Consider the following 22500-nt stretch of genomic DNA (forward strand, 5'->3'; position numbering starts at 1 on the left):
AGAACAAATGGCTCTGTTTTATAGGCATGAAATTCCATGTTTAACTGATTCTTGGTTACTCTTGCTGATTGACTCATTTTTATCAGGTGTCGTTCATCCTTTATCTGTACGATTTCACAGGCATTATGAATGAACTATTTACTGTCTTAGTCATCCTGAATCTATCTACTTTCACATATATTATAAGGGACTGTTTACTACAGTTCATTCATCCTTAATACTTCAGCTTTAACAGATGCCATCCGTACACGATGACGTACTTCGTCCCATTTGTATTAATTTCTGTTTTCATATACAATAATCCTCATATTGCCCTCATGTTTAATTCCCCTTGTTAACCCTGCTCACTATCTGTCCTTTTCCTCATTCACAAACATTACTTAAGGTTCTTCGGCCCCTAGCGACAACCACTTTCGTTCCTTTTACTGTACCTCCTTTCATAATCTCTTTCTTAATCTTACTTTCCATCATCTCCTAACACTTGATTCATATTGCAACTGTGAAGTTTTCTCCATGTTACGCCTTTCAAACATTTTACTGTCAATTTCCATGTCAGCGCTGAATGACCTCATAGGTCCCAGTGCTTGGCCTTTGACCTAAATTCTATGTTCAACTCAATTCAACTCATAAAGCAATGTGAACGTTTTTGCAGGCATCGTTCGGAATGAGTTCTGTTCACTCGTGGCGAGTTGGCGTGCCTGGAACTGCTCGTTCTTGAGGCATCGCATGTTGGTGATCGAGAGCCTGGATGCTGACACAGAGATTAGACGTTTGTCCCCCATTGGAGTCATTGCAAATCCAGGTATGTTATTTGTTGTGGAACCTCGCGTGATATTTTGTTGATGCTCTTTGTGATGATGTTTTGTATCACTATTGCTGTTATTCATGAAAGTAACCTTTACGAGACCGACTGCTCTCTCTTCAACTGATAAACTCCCAGGAATGGGAATGGTGCGAATTGCCGCTGTGACGACTTTGCTGCACAAAACAAATGACTAAACCCAGAATGGGAGTCGACTCATCAGATAACCTTTTTGCTATGCAAACAATACAAATAAAGCTGTTAGGTTTTTGTCGTTGCTTTGCTTAATCTTGGTAATACATGGAATCTAACATCTGGAAACTGCCTCATTAAAAAAAAGAAGAATATTGTCAGCTAAAGAAAACAGGTTCTAAAGTGGATAACTCTTAATTGACAGTTCGTGTTCTCTGTGTTTTTAACTAAGCTCAATATTATTTGATAAGTAATCGCTTACATGTGTGTTTGCTTGTGTACGCATATGCATGTGTGTATGTATGTATGCCAAGTACCGGTTATATTTTACACTACATGAAATGTGGATCTCACTTCTAGGGGAGGAGAAAATGAATTAATAGTTGTCGTATCATTTCAGTAATTTATTCGATCATATCTTTGACATTTTCTTCATTTCTTCAACTTTGTTTTCTAACCCAAAGAGAGTTTGAAATATAAGAAATAAACAAATCTAAATTCTGATATTTCAAAGACAGTATGGTTTGTTCTGCAAATATACATGATTTGGAAAATGATGGAGGTTAAAGCCAAAGCAGATTTGCAGATTGCAACGGGGGAGCGGGAATGATATTGTTTTACTTGTTAAATCTCTTATACATCACTCCATCTCTGGCGGTTTTCCCAGGACCCAGTGGTTTCGTAGATTTACTCAATGGTCCCATGGACCAAGGATGGTGCATGGGCTATACCTGCCAAGAGAGGATATCAACTTTCTACGCCATTGTGGCTGTCAACTACACTTACGAAGTGGCTATGACGAGTACCCCTCCTCAGGTATGTGATATGAACCGTCCTTTAGATTGCAGGATGATGTACAGTTTCCAACCCCGTAGGGAGTTAGTGTCATCAATGCACCTCACGGGTGCACTAGCTGCAACCCCTTGCGTTCCTTTTACAGTGCCTCCGTTCTTATCATATTTCTTCCATCTTACTCTCCACTTTCTCCTAACAATGATTCCATACTGTAACTTCGAGGTCTTGCTCCTGCTACACCTTTCAAACCTACCTACTTTCAATTTCCGTTTCAGCGGTGAATGACCTCATAGGTCCCAGTGCCTGTCCTTCGGCCTAAACTCTATGTTCCATTCCTACAATTTTAGAGGTTACTGTTATGGTTGCAAGATGTTTCTTTTAATATTCAGTTACTCAACTATTCATTTACGAAACGTTGTATGAAACCCTCATCATGAGTGTATGGAATTTGTCTTTAAACATTGAAGATTTCACGTCAACCAAGGATACCTTCAAAACATGACTCCTTATTTGCCAACTAAGAAGCGCATATGACTTGCCAGTCAGTGAACTTGATCTCACGTGTTAGTGTTTCGTCATTATTCCTTTCATGCCAGTCAGTCATTCATAGGAGTTTCTCATTTGACCTTGATTTGTTAGATCTACTTTCTTTCAGTTAACGTTATGAAATGTGTCCTATCAGCTATTCAGCAGAGCTTCTTGTCAAACATTGAATATTGTATTTTAGTCAGTTTAATAATTTTGTGACAGTTGATATTGCTACTTGCCAGCGCTGTCTTTTTGCCTGTCACATTTTCACTTCGAATGACTCGAACAGTTATTGTGTTCTGAGTAGAATCTGCCGACCACATTTACCAGCATCATTTATTTTTGTTATCACAGTGACCTTTTCACTTCTCAAGTTCCTCATTGCTTCCGATTATAACTCCCGAATTCTGTTGTGAGCCGAATCTGAAATGGGAATTCTGTTGTAAGCTTTGAATCAGAAATGGGAATTCTGTTGTAAGCCTTGAATCCAAACTGGGAATTCTGTTTTAAGCCTTGAATCAAAAATGGGAATTCTGTTGTAAGCCTTGAATCCAAACTGGGAATTCTGTTTTAAGCCTTGAATCCAAAATGGGAATTCTGTTGTAAGCCTTGAATCAGAAATGGGAATTCTGTTGTAAGCCTTGAATCCAAAATGGGAATTCTGTTTTAAGCATTGAATCCAAAATGGGAATTCTTTTGTAATCCTTGAATCAGAAATGGGAATTCAGTTGTAAATCTTAAATCCGAAATGGGAAATAAATGAAGAAACTCACCTCTGTGAGGAGAGAAGATTTACGTTTCAGTAAAAGTGAGGTAAGCGTTAACCCATTTTGCCACAGAGAAGGATTCTGCGTAGGGAGGGAGAACTTCCCGATTGATTTCCCATTTCGGATTCCCTCCTATCAGATAAAAGCGCGTCAAAATGAAAATGTACTGGGATATTGAAAAGTTAAGAGGCCTTTTTAACTTTGGAAAACTCACATAGCTGTCCATTCGTTCACAGCACATTCGGCTGCAACTGCTGCATTCTGACCCAAGCGAAGCCATGATCGTCCGACTCTTCTTCCCGAAGACCCAGCGCTACGACGTCTACGTCGACGGCGGCTTCATTCCTCCGAAGAACATCGATACCACAAAGTATCCTGGCAACTACCAGCTCCTCCCTCCTGATCCTGGTTCAACGGACTTCTTCCCAACGCTGAGAGATGTAAGAGAGACGGATCTTGGTTTCAAATCCCTTGTTTGTTGTTTGGAAATCATTTTCTGTTTCATTTGCCTCTGCAGTTTCTCCTGTTTTCCTTAATCCTGATGAAATAAATTACTTTCTATTTAAGGATACTTTTTTTTTATTCTAATGTCTATTTTGACTTCTCCCTATCCAGGTAAATATCGTTCTCTTAAGTTAGTCTTTTGTGCGTTGCCGACTCTACTTCCTGATCCTCCTCCTTTCTATTTTTATCAGTCTTCCTTCTTCGCCCCTTTCTTCTCTTTTGGTGTCGTCCCTCTTCGAGTTACTCTTCTTTGTGTCTCGTTGTATCTATTTGATATTATTCTCTTTGTTTTAGTCTGTTCCTCACATCTCTCTCTCTCTCTCTCTCTCTCTCTCTCTCTCTCTCTCTGCCAGCCCGAGGAGAGCTGTTAATTAGCTCATTGGTCTGGTATAACTAAGATGTACTTAACTTTCTCTCTCTCTCTCTCTCTCTCTCTCTCTCTCTCTCTCTCGTCTTATTATTATTGGTAAGCGCTAACGTGTTGTCCTTGCTCATCACCCGACAGATCGTGGGTTCGAACTACCTGCAGAGGAGAGAAAAATTCCTCCACGTTCTCCTACGAGGGGGCCACGTCGTGGAGATCAAGATGATGCCCGTCGTCATCCTGAACATGGGCCTCGTCGTCAACATCAGCAACTTCTTCGAGGAAGATGTCGTCAATAACGTAGCTCAGCTCCTGGATGTTCCTCCTGCCAGCGTCAGAATCACGAACGTCGTCAGAGAAGATTCCCGGAAAAGAAGAAGAAGAGACGTTTCCTCTTCTCCTCAGACTGTTGATTTCGAGGTTGGTGACATTTCGAGAACTTTATCATTTCGTCTCGTCTTTTTACCATTATTTCGGCATTTGTCGTTTTTTTATTTTCTATCAAAGAAAACAGTTGAGATGGCGGCTTTGTCTGTCCGTCCGCACTTTTTCTGCCAACCCTCGGATCTTATCTTAACAACTACTGAGGCTAGAGGGCTGCACATTGGCGTTGATCAGCCCCCCTCCAATCATCAAACATATCAAATTGCAGCTCTCTAGCCTCAGTAGTTTTTTTTTTTTTTCAAGGTTAAAGTTAGCCATGCCCGTGCGTCTGGCAATGAAGTAGGACAGGTTAAAGCCCGTGGTTAAAGCTCCATGAGCTGCGGTTCATACAGCATTATACCGAGACCACCGAAAGAAAGATCTATTTTCATTGGCCTTGTTTATACGATGTACAGAGAACTCGATTGCGCCGAAGAAACTTCTGTGCATTTTTTACTTGTTACAAATCTCTCTCTCTCTCCTCTCTCTCTCTCTCTCTCTCTCTCTCTGTCTAAACACCAACAATAAATGATATATCTCTGACTTTTTCAAGTATATGAATGAAATACTAACTTGTTCTTTCTTCTTGTCTGTTTGTCTGTCTCTCTGGTTAACATTTTATCTACCGTGCTTGGACGAAATAACCAGACTATTTGAATATCGGATATTTGTAGAATACTACATTGAAGGAAGTAAACCGGCTGTCAAATCTATTTAACTTTCCTAACATTTTGTCATTTGAACTTTTATTTATATAATTATCTATTTATTAATTAATTAATTTATTTATTTATTCCTTTCCATCCATGAATCCTTCAGTGTTTAAAGAACTCTTAAGTGGTCAAAACGAGAGAAAAATAGGTTAATCTTCAGTTTTGACCTCCTTTCACTGAACCCGGCAACGGGCTCATTGTCATTTAACAATAACTACCCTGTATAAGCAATGACTTTCAATTTCGTGCCTGTATATCCCGGCAGTTCGAAATCGGGAGCCCCCCCTCCCAGGGCTCAGGAGGCGGAAACAGCTCGTCCTCGGAGTCTCTGGCTTACGACGATCTGCTCATCACCGTAGGGAAGGCTGTCAATTCGTTCCAGACTGACGCTTGTGCCCACTGCAATTTTAGTATTGCTTCTCTGAGTGTAAGTGGAAATGCATCGGTCGTTGTTGCGGTCAAAAAATGCAGTCATTTGCATTACAAACCCAAATTCAGATTCTTTATCATTTTTTTTTCTCCACCTTGTCAATTGCTCTGATATGTTGCATTCAAAACCACCCGTTGGATTTATTGCTTTTTACAAAATAGAATTATTTCTTTACATTAAGAAGAGATCATTCCAAAAGCATTTTCCATTCACGAACGGTTCGGTAGAAGATTTAAGAATCCTAACGCATTGCCATGATCTTATTTTGATTTTTGGGGTGTTTTCAAATGTTATAAAGTACTGAAATCCCAAGAAGCAACTGAAAGATGACATGTCTCCGACTCGTTTTAGTTTTGTAAGTTTTGAATCTATTAAGGCTGATTGTGAGGCTCCGCATAATATGACATCCTTATTTGGGAGTCTGTGCTGATGGGCTTTGTAAAAGCATAAAGACACCGGTGATTTCTGCTTTTAGGACTCTGAGTAATCTTGTAAAGTATCTCGTAGAGAGAGAGAGAGAGAGAGAGAGAGAGAGAGAGAGAGAGAGAGAGATTGTTGTATGACACATTCAGATTCTTTTTATGGATTTCCCTTAGCCTCCTCTTACTTTTTCCTCATAAACACCATATTATTTTGAAGCTTGAATTTCAAGTGAGTGGCTCTTTGGTGGAATCGTTCCAAATGAATAGATTTCATCTTAATAATTTTTTATATGGTATTTAATATTTGATACATGATTTGCATTTCTTGTATAGTAAATACGTCACCTTCCTTCTAATTTTTACGTCCATAAATAATGCTGTAGATTATGTTCCCAGAATAGGCTGTATGCAAATCACTGTGACGTCTTTCCTATCCCGATAGTTGTGAGATTTGGTAAAATATTGGTGTCTATAGAGGTTTACTTGTTATTATTTTCTGTCACGTGACGGCGATATCATATAAGACCTCAAATTGGTCATTTATGAAGAGAAAAAATTGAAATCCCACACTGAGTATTCAAGCTTCGCAAAGAGAAGTCACATGGCATTGATTATGTCCTATGGGTTCCCGTAGGCGGGTAGTGTCGTCAGTGTACCTCATGCGATGCACTGCAGGCTTTACTTAACATTCTTTGCAGTATGCCTTCGGCCCCTAACTACAACCTCTTTCGTTCCTTTTACTGTACCCACTTTCATCTTCTCTTTCTTCCATCTTACTTTCCAGCCTCTCCTAACAATTGATTCATACTACAACTGCTTTGAGGTTTCCCTTCTGTTACACCTTTCAAACCTTTTACTACCAATTTGGTCTTTGGCTTAAATTCTTTAATAAATTCAGCGCCCAATGGGAAAACACATTTAATATTTATCGTCCCTTTAGGTCATAGAACCCTCACCTCCGCCCAAAGAGCCAGGGCCCCCTGCTACAGAAGAGACTGGAGGCGAGGTTATACCCGGCGCAGAGCCTTTCAGCGTCCTGCAGCAGAAGGAGGAACTGGGGAAAGTGGAGGCCAGCCTGCAAGCGACTTCCTTTGAGAGACCAAGTTCATCTCTGATAACTGAAGACCTACCTGAAGTAGTCACGGCTTTTACGCCTTTCTACGTCATCCCCGCTGTCAAGGTTCTCTCTGATCAGGTCTGTATGACTGTTATGTCTCTGTTTATTGTTCTCGTACTTTTTCATGCATGTAGTTTCAAAACTCATCAATAAAATAAATTTTCTTCTTTTCTTTTAGGTTTGGGACCAAGTTGTCATTTGCAGTTTTTTTTTTTTTTTTTTTTTTTTGAGCCGCATCTGCTAGTTACATAAGGAAAATAAAATACTATACTTTATGTAGCTACTCCGTCTTTTCCTTGACGCATTTTAGAAATGTTTGGCCAAAGCCTTAATAATTATCATTTCCCCCTTAGTATATAACTAAAGCTCAATGCAATAAAGGCGTGTGAATGAATTTAAATGAAAAAGTAAAAAAGAAAGAAAAAAACATATAGTCCATAATTAAAATATTAAAATATTTCCCTGACAAAGGAAAGCTAACCTTCACGTTATCCTTTCCAGGGGAATGAGATCCTGTCCTTGGGGCACAGCAGCGATCCATGGCAGGTGACGGCAAGTCTTACCGGTGGCCCTGCCGACGGCAAGGTGCTGGGGACGAAGACTGTCCCGTATGTCAACGGATCTGCTGTCTTCAGCGACCTCGCCGTCAACGTAGCTGGAAATGACTACCAAATCTCTTTCTTTGTCACTCATCCCAAGACAGCCCCGCTTCTCATGGTCACCAGTCGGATGTTTAGGTATAGTAGTGTTGAGCTCCCTGAGCAAGAGGGTTGGTTGTCTCTAGTGATGATCAATGATATGCGGGAAAAGTTATGGTGAAATTTACGCTACTCTTGCTGGATAAGGTGGTCTGTCGTTAGAATAGGTGAATGAAGTATGTGTATGAATTTTTATAAGTGGTAAAAAGCTTGTTGTGAAGTTTACTGTTAATTCAGTAGTGAAGTTATTTTGCTACAGACTTGAAGGATTAAAGACAGATGATACGCATGTTGATGTAAGTGGTGTAAAATAATTTTGCTGATTGATTGAATGTCACCTTTGATTTTAAAGTCCTCAAGTTTGGTAAAAATTGCTTTCATAAAAGAAAATTTTAAATACTATATGGCATATCAAGGAGCATTATAACTGATGATGTCTTGGAAATAAGAGCTGTGTCATTCATTTCGGGAAATATACCCGCTAAACTATGGCAGATTCAATAGACTGAAATATCTTTTTTTGAACAGTGAAACAAACCAGCTGAGGAAAAATGTAGTCCTTATTTTCCGTTTCAAAACATTTCTTAGTAAGTAATCAGAAACTGACGAGACATTACCTTGGGTAGTCTGCTGTGAATATTCAGCATTTTTCAAGCACTTCGATAAAGTGGCTGATATCAAAATTCACTGTAATTACTACAGAAGTTTCTAAACAAGAATTTATCTTAGTGACATGGTTTTACCTAACAAAAAATGGACTGTATCAATACATTGATTTTTTTATGTTGACTTTTATATTTTGTGACGGATTTGATGAAGTTCTTATTTGCATTAAACCTAATAATATAGAAAGGATTGATGAGCAAATCCAAGATTTTTCTTAAACTTCAAATTCGATAACGTCTTACGCTTTGCCTCTTGTTTGAAAAAAAATGTTTAATTTTACTTTAAAGATTCAAGCCCAAAGCCCATTTTAATTTTACTTTAAAGATTCAAGCCCAAAGCTCATTTTACTTAAAGATTCAAGCCTAAAGTTCATTTTACTTAAAGATTTAAGCCCAAAGTTAATTTTACTTAAAGATTCAAGCCTAAAGTTAATTTTACTTAAAGATTCAAGCCTAAAGTTCATTTTACTTAAAGATTTAAGCCCAAAGTTCATTTTACTTAAAGATTTAAGCCTAAAGTTCATTTTACTTAAAGATTTAAGCCCAAAGTTCATTTTACTTAAAGATTCAAGCCTAAAGTTCATTTTACTTAAAGATTTAAGCCCAAAGTTCATTTTACTTAAAGATTCAAGCCCAAAGCTAATCTTACTTAAAGATTCAAGCCCAAAGTTCATTTACTTAAAGCTTCAAGCCCAAAGCTAATTTTACTTAAAGATTCAAGCCTAAAGCTAATTTTAAAGAAAGATTCAAGCCCAAAGCTCATTTACTTAAAAATTCAAGGCCAAAACTAATTTTACTTAAAGATTCAAGGTCAAAGCCAAACTAACTAGAAATAGAGCTGCAAATAGCGGAGTAAAACCCAATTGAAGATCATAATCCGGATCGTATATTTATCCTCAATACAAATACCGCAAAATCCCAACTGACCGTACCATTCCCCCGGAAGGGCTCTCGACAAAGAAGTTTCGTTGCAAATCGTTCAAGCACCGAAGGAAGTTGTGCCTCACGAACACTTCGAAATAACGTTGTCCGTAATGGACGCCAGCTTCCCCTACAGCGTCATGAGAACGGATTATATGATGGTGAGTAGAATCACTTCATGATTTTTCTTTTTGTGATCCTTAACATAAACAGTGGTACTGAGAAATTCGTGTCCTAGTTTTCGAAAATCTTTCACGTAGAATCTTGTACCTTATTAGAATTGCTTCATTTCTCTTTTAAACAAAAAATATGCCAAAGTTCCCTAAAACACACATTTTGGATACGTATTGACAAAACATGAAATGAACTAAACAATGTATCGCTTCAGCTTCTGACAATATGCATTAGTTTTTGATGGCAGTAACTACTAGGCAATCATTCATCTTAATAATCTCTGACCATTTAGTGGTACTGGGAAATCAGGTCAACAAGTTAGCGTATTCTTAAACTTTCGTGATAGGTTCAAAGTTATTGTTTGGTTGTCAACGTGTTGAATTCAAATCCTTTGATGTGCAAGTTCAAGGGCTCATGACAGCACCAAAACTTGGATAAAAGAACATGAGGGGTTTAAACTATCTTATGATCTACTTAAAATGCAATAGGCATACGTAGATGCAAAACTCTAGACCATATTTAGCATTTTTCAAATGGCTTGCACTTGCTCTTTTGGCATTGTATGTAGTCCATATTATGGCACATGATCGGCTGAAACTATTCAGTGGGTAGCAACAAGACAGGGCTGTTACATCTGCTTTAGAACGTAGTCAAGAATACATTTAAAGACCTCATTCCAACGTAAATAATTCTTTTGGGACTTGATAAAACTGTCACATTTTACTCAGTAGAAAATAATGCTTCATTTTCATCACAGGGCCAGAAGATGGTAGGGGACATCCAGCTGGAGCCCTCTAGCGAGGGACAGGGATTCCTGCACGGGAATACCAGGTAAGAGGCCATTTAATTATCGTTATGTACCGTCCTGAGGAACGTGCCAGGGCAATGTTACTACTTCATTTTGCATATTGATTTAGGGGACCGAAGACCCGTAGTGAGAAGCTTGCTAGCTCTGGATGGCGGTACGCAAATGGAGTTTATTACACGTAAACCATCGCTGTTCCACACAGAAAAATAAATAAAAGATACACAATGCTTTCCATTATATGGAAGACTTTATGAATGACGAAGTAAAGAAATTCAACGATAGCAAACATTTCCCCATTCATTATATTCTCCTTCCCTTAAGCGCAGCTTCTTTAAGTCCATTACTGTGCTCTTGGATGGAAGGAAAGCGTCAACTGACAGAGAGAGAGAGAGAGAGAGAGAATTGAGTTTTTAAGTATCCTAATTTTCATATAAATTCATCATCATTATTATCATCATCACCACCTTCTATATTTGAGTTAGCAATCGCCTAATTAGAAATATTTCACGTTTTCCTTTTCAACTGTTTCCCGTCCTCCCTATATTACAGCATCGCCGTTGAAGACGGTAACATCCCGACCTTCACTCTTCGAAAACTGAGCGTAAGCGACTTTGGACGTTACCAATACAGAGTCATGGTCTCAGTCATGCCCGCACGATGGAGTCTGGTAGCTCAAGGTAAGAGGGTGGTCTAACTTCCTTAGTAGAATGAATTGCTAAATCGTGACTTTTACGCATCTGTGTTTACAATGTGATTATTAGCTATTCCTGGGTTACTCAGTCAAATGGTTCAATGAATTGTTTCCCACTGTCTCCAACGTTTGACATTTTATCCATAGCTTAATTCTTCCTGATTTCTATCATCTTCGTTTCCTTCAAGATGCAAATGCAACACTTCCCTTGGGCACTTGTCCCATTCTTTCTCTTGTTATCTTACCACCTTAACTGGCACCAGACCAGGTCCCCGTACAGGGGTTAGCACCGTCAATGAAAATTATGCGGTGCACTGTAGGCGTTACTTAAGTTCTTTGCGGCGTCCCTTCATCCCTTAGCTGCAGATCCTCTCCTTGCTTTTACTGTATCTCCGTTCATATTTTTTTTTTATCTTACTTTCTACCCTCTCAACAATTGTTTCATAGTACAACTGCGAGGTTGACTTCCTGTTACACATTTCAAACCTTTTACTGTCAGTTTATATTTCAGCACTGAATGACTTCATAGGTCCCAGCACTTGGCCTAGATTCTATATTCTCTTTCTTCAAGAGAGATCTTTCACATCAACAATTGATCCCTGATCCCCTTTATCTGCCGAAAGCAACCAGATTTGCTGAACAGCAGCACCAATATTGTGCCTCGCTGTCGAACTTCTCAATTCCAGAGGTCCTTTGCTCCTCGCACCTCTGGACTCTGGAACAGCCTCCCTGAGGAAGTCGTGCACTGGAACTTCACAACTTCAAGCAAAGGCGCAATACTTTACTACCCTAATACTATTCTTCTTACATTTTGGTACATTTTTATCCATCTGGAAATTTATAAAATCCTTTTTTCTTTCTTGACGAGTCGACTCTCATCTTCCTGTACCTCCCTTTACCCCTTCTAACTCGTTCCTAATGAACACTATATTCTTTGGAAGCTTGAATTTCAAGCCAGTAGCCCTTGCGGGCTCGTTCCATATGAATAGGTTTCAGCTTCTGAGTAATATAATAGGAATGATATGAGATCAGGTGACAGCATATTGATTCCTCTTTGTGTATCGACAGGATCGTTGGACGTGCTCCCGGCCATGTCAGAGTCCATAATGGTTCGGATGAGAGCGATGAGAAGGTGGGGTCGTCTGAGAGGCCTCGAGGGAGAAGTAAGTTCATTTGGTTCTTGAGAATTCGTTCTGCTCAGAAACCCTGACGTTTCACTTTGCTTCTGGTGCTATCCTGAAATTTTTGTGTGGTGTATTACCAAGTGATGCAATATTTGGTTGAAACAAAGATTTTTGAAATGACGCACATTTTCAAGGAATATTACAAAGCCATGATGAGGTCCAAACATCTCTTAAGAAATACTTTTCTTTCACGATATTTATAGTGTAATAATCAGACTATAGGAGTCAATTATATAGATTATATTACGACACAGTTCTTTTAAAGCAATAAGTAACGAATTCACTCAAATCTGTTGGTCAGTGTATGGAAAGTACACTGTTGCTCTATTTGCCAACGTGCCGGAGGGAGAGAATTACAAATCATTGTCATGAAAGCCACTGGCCCTCTTCAGTGATTGAAAATTAGACATAGAAGTACAAGAGGCCAAGAGACAATAGAATACCGTGTTTACTGTGCGGCTCAATGTAGACAGTACTAGAGGTTGTTAGAAGCGTCTCTCCAACCCCAGTTAAGTTGGCTTTTGCCTTGAGTTTCCTTCCATTCCCTCTAGTTCTTTTCCTCTTAGAGCCCAACTTATCCAGCTGTCGCTGGTACTAATGTTCAACAATCATTTAGGAACAAATCCTTCGGGCTGCCAGTAGGACCCATTGTCACAATAACTTAGGGTCTCTGGCTTTGCACAAGTGATCAATGTCTGAATGATGACCCTAACGACTGACAAGTCTAACCAAGAATTCGAGGGACTTGTTCGTTCTCATTTTTCATCGTCTATTTATTCAGGTTATGTTTCGTGAATTCGATTATACTTATTTTCCTTTCTAATTTTCGTTCGTTAAGAATACTTTGCAAATTCGTATACGACTATTGATTTTTTTGTTTACCCTTTTCAAGCTTAAGATTCTGACTGTCCTCTCTTCAACAGTTCGGAGAGTTGCTACTTAAGGAACTGAAGGAAGAAGTCGGAACTTCGGTGTTTTGGCGACACATTTCTGTGGAGGTCATCAGGATGATTCCTTATGCTGAAGTCTTGGTAAGAAGATTAATCCTGATATTCCCCCAAACCTTTGAAGTAGAGTCTTGAATCAATAAAAGTGCGAAACAGGTCGAAATGTAGTCAGGTGTTTAAGGAAGATTGATATTTACGCAATTCACAACTAATCTGGTGTTTGAAGCATAATGTAGAAAATGGCGTTATGGTAGGCAAGCAACATAGTGTGTTCTTGGCTTTTTGACACCTTTTTTTTTTCTTTTTGTCACTGTCATAAGTTTTATTTGATGAGGTTATGCATGTTCTTATGTATTTCAGTTAATTTCCTATATTTAAATTTTAAAAATACAAATGATCTATCTGTCTATCTATCTACTCGCAGATGAGAGCATGGCTACTCACCATTCAACTAAGACACTGTACATAATATCGAGCCTCATAGAATTTAATCAGCAACTTAAATTGCACTACATGAGAGAGAGCCTTAGAACCGGACTCACACTCAGAGGTTGACTTTTTTTATTAATCTCTCGAGAAAACTTTCCAGTTTCTGGAAGGCAACTTTTAACTCACTATTCCCTAAAGAATGAAAGATTTGAGTAAAAATATCTATGGGTAGTTTATCTCTGTTTTAGTTTTCTCAAAAGAAAACTATTGTGCCAGCTTTGTCTGTCCGTCTGCACTTTTTTCTGTCCGCCCTCAGATCTTAGATACTACTGAGACTAGAGGGTTGCAAATTGGTATGTTGATCATCCACCATCCAATCATCAAACATACCAAATTGCAGCCCTCCAGCCTCAGTAGTTTTTATTATTTAAGTTTAAATTTAGCCATAATCGTGTGTCTGGCAACAATATAGCCCGGGCCATCACCGAGCCGTGGTTAAAGTTTCATGTACCGCACTCAAATAGCATTACACCGAGACCACCAAAAGATAGATCTATTTTCGGTGGTCTTGATTATACGATGTAGAGAAAACTTGATTGCACGGAAGAAACTTCGTCGCTTTTTGTACGTGTTTTTAATTGTTTAATGATTTCTAATATTGTGCCTGTAAGGTATAATGAACTTCTACACAGTATCGAAAGGTATTCAGTAGGTATGGACTTTTAGTTATCATAGCAAAATGCTATGGCGTGTGATTCTGTCTAGCTATCAATTTCAAAACTTATTATTTGGCCATAATGATTATTAGAGTATATCAAAGTATGTTCTTATACCTTGTTCTGCATGAATGCTTAGAAGTGATATAAGTAGTGTATAATCAAATATATATATATATATATATTATATATATATATATATAATATATATATATAGTAGTATAGATATATATATATATATATATATATATATATCATATGATATAATACATATATGTATATTCATATATATAATACATATATATATATATATATATATATATATATATATATATATATATAGGATATATATATATATATATATTATATATATATGTATAACAAATATAAATTATATATAAATATCTATATATATTTTTTCTTAAAAATTCGCAATAGATCCACATGACTTCATTATGTAAGCGAATACCATATGAAAATGATAGACAGAAAGTCCGTACCAAGCGCTTTTGCCTTTGTTCAGGCAAAGTCAAGGCGCAGATGAAATACAGTTGGAGAAAAGGGTTACCTTGTAACCCTCTTTCCAACTGTATTTCATTTGTGCCTCGACAATGGCTGAATAAAGGCAAACACGCTTGGTGCGGACTTTCTGCCTATCATTTTCATGTGGTATTCGCTTATACATATTGTTATGATTAGCAGCCAGGAAAATTAATTTATGGGATAGTTCTAGCATTTGCTAACAGACCCGCAAAGTGTAAACCAAAAAGAACGTGAAAAGGAGGTTGAAGGTCGCAAGAAAGATATCTCAAATAAGTAAATATTGATTTATTTATACTGTAGAGGATAAATTTAACAGCAAGGAGTACATGGCAGCTCTCAAGTTCATAGTATCAATGCAACGAGGAGAAGCTCTCGTCAATGGGGAAATTTGTTCCCCAGGCAATTAAGTTATTCTTGACTACAACGATTCGTCCTGGTGGAATTCAGGCAACTTGTGTCAGGAAAGAGACTTGCACTAATCTCATACTTCGGTCATCAACTCCTGTAATGCCGAGAGATGTCTGATAAGTATAATTTACCCAGTACCCCTATCATAAGTTAAGTATATCTTAGTTTAACCAGACCACTGAGCTGATTAACAGCTCTCCTAGGGTTGGCCCAAAGGATTAGATATTTTTACGTGGCTAGGAACCAACTGGTTACTTAGCAGCGGGACCTACAGGTTATTGTGGGATTCGAACCACATTATATCGAGAAATTAATTACTAATCACCAGAAATAAATTCCTTTGATTGCACACTGGCAGAGTAGGGCACAAACTCTCGCTACCAAATCAGTAGGCGAGCACGCAACCCACTCGTCCAACGAGGAACTAGAATAGACCTATCACATGGACATAATTAACAAAAGCAAGATTTGAGGAGGAGATTATTAGTTCACTGGTATATATGTATATTATATGTATGCATATGTATATAGTATATATATATATATATGGAGATTATTATATATATATACATTTAGATATATTATTATATATATGATATATCCATTGTCATAGGGCAGGCCGGGGTGTATGATTTAATTTGGGAAAATCTAGCAAAGTACTGGCTCTACTCAAAAATGCCTAATGATCAGAAGAATGAATAGAATACCTTAATAGAAACCTCTAGAATTATTTTCAAGAGGATTAAAGGTAAACACATATCAAAGAACAACATTGCCACTATGTTGCAAGCAAAAAACACTCATTTTAGTGGTTAAGCATGGTTCATAGATACACAGATCGAACTCTTAAGAATACTAGTACAAAACACAACATAGGGAAGGAGCACTGTAAACAAGGGTTGCTCCCACTAGAATCTCAGGAATAGTACCCATAGAATGGCACTGGCAGTAAATGTTGAGTGGCACTGTTGAACTACAGAAGACAGCACACAATGGGAGGGAAGTCTACACGAATCTGCAAAGCAGGTAACATTGTAGCCTAAATACTAACAGCGGTAAGCTCCAATTCAGTTACCTTTATTTGTGGACGAGACAAGTGTAGATAGAGCCAAGGCATCAGTGGAAGGACAATGGTTCTTCACCAGGGAATAACAGAGAGAGCGCTCCCCTCCTCATCAGACAGCGCCCAGGTACTTAAAGGTGTGACAACTTCAAATGGGATGTCATGTTGGACATCGAGACAAAGTCCGGCTTTCAGATGGTTTAGTAGCAGAAACAACTAGCCGTAGGTTATCACCAAGACTTGGGCATACTGGAGTGGCTTGCCATGTCGTCGGGCTCAGGCGCGACACCATTTCGTTAGGGTGTAATTCCACGTGTATAGGCTATGCCGAAATGTGCTTTGATAGGGCATTAATATTAATACCCGGTTTCAGGAGTCGCAGGAATGCCCTGGCTGGCAACTGCCAAAACTGCGGCTATCTCCTTCGGTCCTTTCATCTCTGCCAGTAATCCCAGCAGTAACCTCGAATGGTCACTGAAACACTAGCAGAGAAGGGTATGAAGGAAAGAATACAAAGAGGTACTAATTTGGTTCGAGAGAGTTGAGTCAGTAGGCAGAGATGCAGGTGCAGGACACTACAACAAACAAGGACAGGGTGAGAGGTCAGGTCAGATGGACCACATATGAAAGGGTGTGAAATCTAACGCACTAAGGGGCTGATCCTTTCCAACAACTCTCATGAAATTAGTCAAGGGACCAAAACACAATGGCAGCTGGGGCCAGTAGTCCCTTAACTTTTCTGCTTCTCCTCAAATTTCTGGTTGTTGTCGGCTTAAGGCCGGCGTCTGAATTGTGACAAGGGTATAAGAAGCAATAAATCACTTACATGACATTAAAATGAAATTTACAATTTTTCATTTTTGAGAAGTCGTTAAGGGAACAATAGGACAAAACATCACAACAACAAGGTTTTGCTGTACTCTTAGTTACTTTATATCTTTCAATTTCCCTTAAGAGTTGGAATAAGAGAAAAGAAAAATCAAGTGTCAGAAGGATGCTTGTAGAAATATATATATATAATATTATAGACATAATATATATATTATATATATATATATATATATATATATATAGACAATATGTGTGTATATAATATTTTATATATATATATATATATATATATATATTAATATATATATATGTATATATATATATATATATATGTATATATAATTATATATAATATTTATATATATTAATTGATTTATTTATTCACTGAGTTCAAAGGGACACTTTACATACTTTCACTGAACTTGTAGATAACAAGGAAAGGGACAATGAAAGATGAAAACGTCAAGATAAAGAATAAAGCTTAAGGACAGACTCGTCTCTCATTCCAGCTGTACCCTATGCAATTTGTCTATGCTTTTAGCAAAGCATGAGTAGGCTCTTCCTTCCATCAGTCGAGCTGGCCAGCTATATCAGTGGTTGCTTGAGTTCGGTCGTTAATGGAGAGGGATGTGGGGGCCGCCCTTTGGGAAGCTCTGCAAGCTTGGAAGAGATCTTCCTTCTCCGGTGGCTGGCTTGGTACTGACTTGCTTGTCTCCAAACAACAACTTTCTGGCCAGCAGGACGTCTTCCGGTTATTTTCTCCCTTGTACGACTCCTGGAACCAAGGAGGGTCCAGGGCACAGAGAGAGAAAATACAAGAATTGGGAAAGAGGTGCAGCCCAGAGATGGGCCAGGTATTCTCTCTGGGAATAATTTAACTCAGGTGGAAAGTTGGGCTCAACTTCTCAGCCCCTACAATTACCACGTTGCTCTTAATATTTTGTTTCCTTCTTTAAAACTGAAAATGTTCAGTTTCTCATCAATCAAAAGGTCCGATATTCATATATATATATAATATATATGATATATATATATATAATATATATATATATATATATATATATATATATATATATAGATATATATATATATATATATATATATATATATTACCCTTTCCATTTTCAAATCCAGAATAATTCAAAGCTTCTGAGCAACACTTATTAGAACTACATCCTCTAAAGACTTTAGGCTTAAGGTGAAAGGACGGTCCAGTACAGGATGCTCATCTCACATGCAAGAGAACCTTGAGTGGTCATCGGGCAGGGCCAATTTCCATAATTTTTTACGATCCCATACAGTTGATCGTCTGCCATGATCTGAAACAATTACCCCTAATGAGGCTAGGATGCTAATGATTGCACCTTAAACCTTGTATATATATATATATATATATTATATATATATATATATATATATATATATATATATATATATATATATATATATATATATATATATATATATACAAGGTTTAAGGTGCAATCATTAGCATCCTAGCCTCATTAGGGGTAATTGTTTCAGATCATGGCAGTCGGTCAACTGTAGTGGATCGTAAAAAATTATGGAAATTGGCCCGCCCGATGACCACTCAAGGTTCTCTTGCATGTGAGATGAGCATCCTGTACTGGACCGTCCTTTCACCTTGAGCCTAAAGTCTTTAGAGGATGTAGTTCTAATAGTATTGCTCAGAAGCTTTGAATTACTGGATTTGAAAATGGAAAGGGTAAGAAAATAATGTAGATATAGTCCTGAAATATATAACTGAGGATATTTACCTTCGCAGGTGAGTGGGAGCTCGATACAATTAAAGACTTCTCTCTTGACACTTTGTGAAGCCATGCGGTTCAACAAGTTGAAGGTCTTCATGAAGTGCCGCTACTTCCATATGACGGATCTTCGCATTCAGGCCGGTGGACAGATGTTCTCGTGCCCCAAAGGTCATCACAGAATTACCCTTCTTAAACAGCACAGGATCCAGAATGTGCGTTGAGGACTATGTCACGAGAGAGAGAGAGAGAGAGAGAGAGAGAGAGAGAGAGAGAGAGAGAGATCATTATTCCCTGTCCTGAAGTCACCGAGATAATTGTCCCTCTCGAACAAAAATGGAGTAACCCAGGGCACTGTGGATGGTACTTTCAAGAGTCATCGAGTATTACCAGTCCATTCGTCCTTTGAATTTCATCTTATTATATCTGATTGTATGGAACTTGATTATGTTTAAGTGTTAGTATACGAAATTACAGATATTTTGAAGCACATCTAAGATTACAGTATTGTCAGTAATTACTCCTGAAAAACATATCTGATTTTTCTTGTAACCATTCATTTCTAGGCAAATGTGTTAACGCCTACATTGAGTATATTTTGCAAGTCTGAAAGTTCTCAGGATATAAAAGTTGTGCACCAGGTTATGTATTTACAGAGAGGTCGAATCTTATTCTTTTATAAGATAGCAGCGAGGTGTCTGATATGTTATCTTTAAATATATTTACTTAGGATCGAGTAACAATTATATACCTGTTTGGACATTTGGTGGTCTGCAGATATATAATCGTGGCCTTGTCCTCATACGTGAATGTAACGAAAGACTTTAAAGATATATATGTCTATATTTGTATGGAAACCGGCGCCTGTTCTTTCCAGGGTAATGTCATTTATAACCTTCACTGCGTCCATGCTTAGTGTTTATGACACTCATTTAAAAACAGATGGTGTACTTAGTCTTGCAAATGTATTTAAAACAGTGCTTTCTTAAATGTTAGATATATTTAAAACAATGCTTTCCAGATATGGATAAATTTTGGTTTTCTTCCAGTTTCTACTCATTATTTAAGTCACCATCAGTGAATTAAAGCAGTGGTTCCCAAACTGGGGTTCTGTTGACCCTTGGGAATCCAGGAGAAGGCCCTAGGGGGTCCGCAGCACAATGAAAACATTAATATTTATTAAACTCCAGAAAAAAAATTGGCTGTTTCTACCAATTTTACTTTGTATTGAATTCAAAGCAATAAAATATATTGAAAATATTTTATATATTTACTTATACTTACTTTGTGGAAGAATATTCCAATATTAAATGTACTACGTTGTGCTGGGTATCTTTTCATTGGCTGGGGTCCTGGGCTGGGAGTGGGACTCATATCTGGGGGTCTTTGGTATGGTCAAGTTTGGGAACCACTGAGTTAAAGGATCAAAACAGCGCAACATTTTTGTACACCATGGTAGAGCTGAATATAATCTTTTTTATATGCTTAAAAGGAAATTAGAACTTTTCACTCCGACAAAGTTTGACTTTTGTTGACGTCTGTTCTGGCAAGTGAAAAATGAGTCACTCGGAGGCGGACGATCGATAACACTGCTTTGCTATTAGTTTAAATCTCGTTTATTGACTGTCCTTTTGCTCATTAGTATCTGCTTAACGGTTTATTGACTATGTAAAAATGCAATAATGTTCCAATTTTTATATACTGGCACAATAGGTAGTGGATGTCATTTCACTAACTCGTGAAATGGCCTTTGTGATACTATACCGTGCGGTTTGTTTTTCTTGGATATAAACCAGTGTGACATTACTACAAGTAATCTCTAGTGAATGAATTTTCATTAACCTTTGGTCTTCGGTGAGAGCAGACAGCTGAGGCGCAGAGGCAGTGAGACCAGTCTGTGTACCTGCTGGCGGGAGATTCTCCCGGGGAGAAAGAACTGATGACTGCGTTACCAAAATCTTCATTATTGCGGAGTCTGAGGAATACTATGCATGGATTGGCAGCACAGCAAATCAGTGAAAAATTTATTGAATTTGCGGTAAAGAAGTATAGTTGTAATATTTCATGAAGAGAAAGACATTCTGTATTTAAAGAGTGGGACAGAGTAATGGTAGAATGACAAAGATAATGGACGGCAAAGCTTTTAACCCTTTCCGGTCTTGGGGGGCTGGGAGCAGCCATCAATCCCTCTCATACTAGGTATTGAGGGCTGCTCACAGCAGCCCAACCCAAAACCGTAAATATCTTTGTAATAACTTGATAGTGTCCCCTAAACTTAACCAATCTAAGTACTCTTTTCTCTACTTGATATCTATATATTAAAGAAAACCTAATTCCCCAAATTCAGTCCATAATCTACCCCCGAAAATAATTTCAAAACTACACAAAAACTGGCTTCTTTCTGGCGAGACTACCTCATTTCTCCCGCAAGTTTCCCAGGTGAAAGTCGCCTCTCGCTACTTCTAACTAGCTTCATTTCCTCACGTGTCTGTAACGCTGTCACCATGTAGCCCTACATCCCTAAATTTGATTTAATAAGTAACTGGTGCTCTTCCCTCAGATCCAATGTATAATTTTTTGACTGAGGAACAACATTTTCACTGTAATCCATATTTCTAAAAGGAAAAGAAAGTCAGTCATCATCCGATTAAGCTGGTATCACACTAGTCATTTCTTGCTCGCGGTTTTGGCCAGCATCCAGCCGATGCTCGCGAGCAAAAGTGTTGTATCGTCACACTAGGACCTCGCTGTTTCGAGGAGCAGTAGGAAAAAGTAAACAAAACTGATCAGCTGATATCATCATGGCGTCCAGAAATTGTCGGACTGTTGCAAGATGTGCTGCAGTGATGTGTTTTTGGAATCTTATGTGAATGCAAGAGTAACAAAAATCATTTGTGGGTTCGAGAGTGGCTCAGGAGAAGTAAAGCCAAAGGTCTGATCCTATCAGCACCAGCCATCTTGTTTGTTTACAATATGCGGTTGCTCGCGGTTCATGCTGGCTGCTTCCCGTCCAGTCAGGAAGCAAAAATCTCGAGCTAAAAGCTCCCGGTTTTCCATTTTCGGCAGCAACGGCTCGCTGCTGGAGAAAAAAATGCCTAGTGTGAGGCCGAGAACATCATCGCTCCGGAAATCAGAATGATGCCAGTTAGTAAATTACCAAAAAATTATTTCTAATTTTACAGAAATAAATCCTTTATGAAGGCTCACACACATATACAGTAATGTTATTCAATTTGAAAAATAGAAAATTACTGAAAGAACCATAAAATAAAACTTAAAGACAATCCTGATGATAAGGCAACATTATTGTACAGGCGATTATAATGGTCCAAGTATATTTACAACTAGTGTGTGAATCCATATACCCCACCCTACATAACCGACTGACCAACTTTCTTGATAGACGATGTAAATATGAGAGAGAGTGAGAGGTAAAGATGTCCACCTATGAAGTTTATGCACGCATATATATATATATATATATATATATATATATATATATATATATATATATATATATGTATATATATAGTATATATATATATATATATATAGTATTTTATGTATGTATATGTGGTGTATGTATGTGTTACGTG

General features: G+C 38.0%; 1 pseudogene; it reads left to right on the forward strand.

Annotated features, from left to right (window-relative positions):
• The window catches only part of LOC135211437 (fibrocystin-L-like), a 106146-nt pseudogene extending 85415 nt beyond the window's left edge, over positions 1 to 20731 (forward strand).
• The last annotated feature ends 1769 nt before the right edge of the window (positions 20732 to 22500 follow it).

This window comes from Macrobrachium nipponense, chromosome 4 (assembly GCF_015104395.2).
Source record: "Macrobrachium nipponense isolate FS-2020 chromosome 4, ASM1510439v2, whole genome shotgun sequence".
In the NCBI taxonomy this organism is placed as follows: Eukaryota; Metazoa; Arthropoda; class Malacostraca; order Decapoda; family Palaemonidae; genus Macrobrachium; species Macrobrachium nipponense.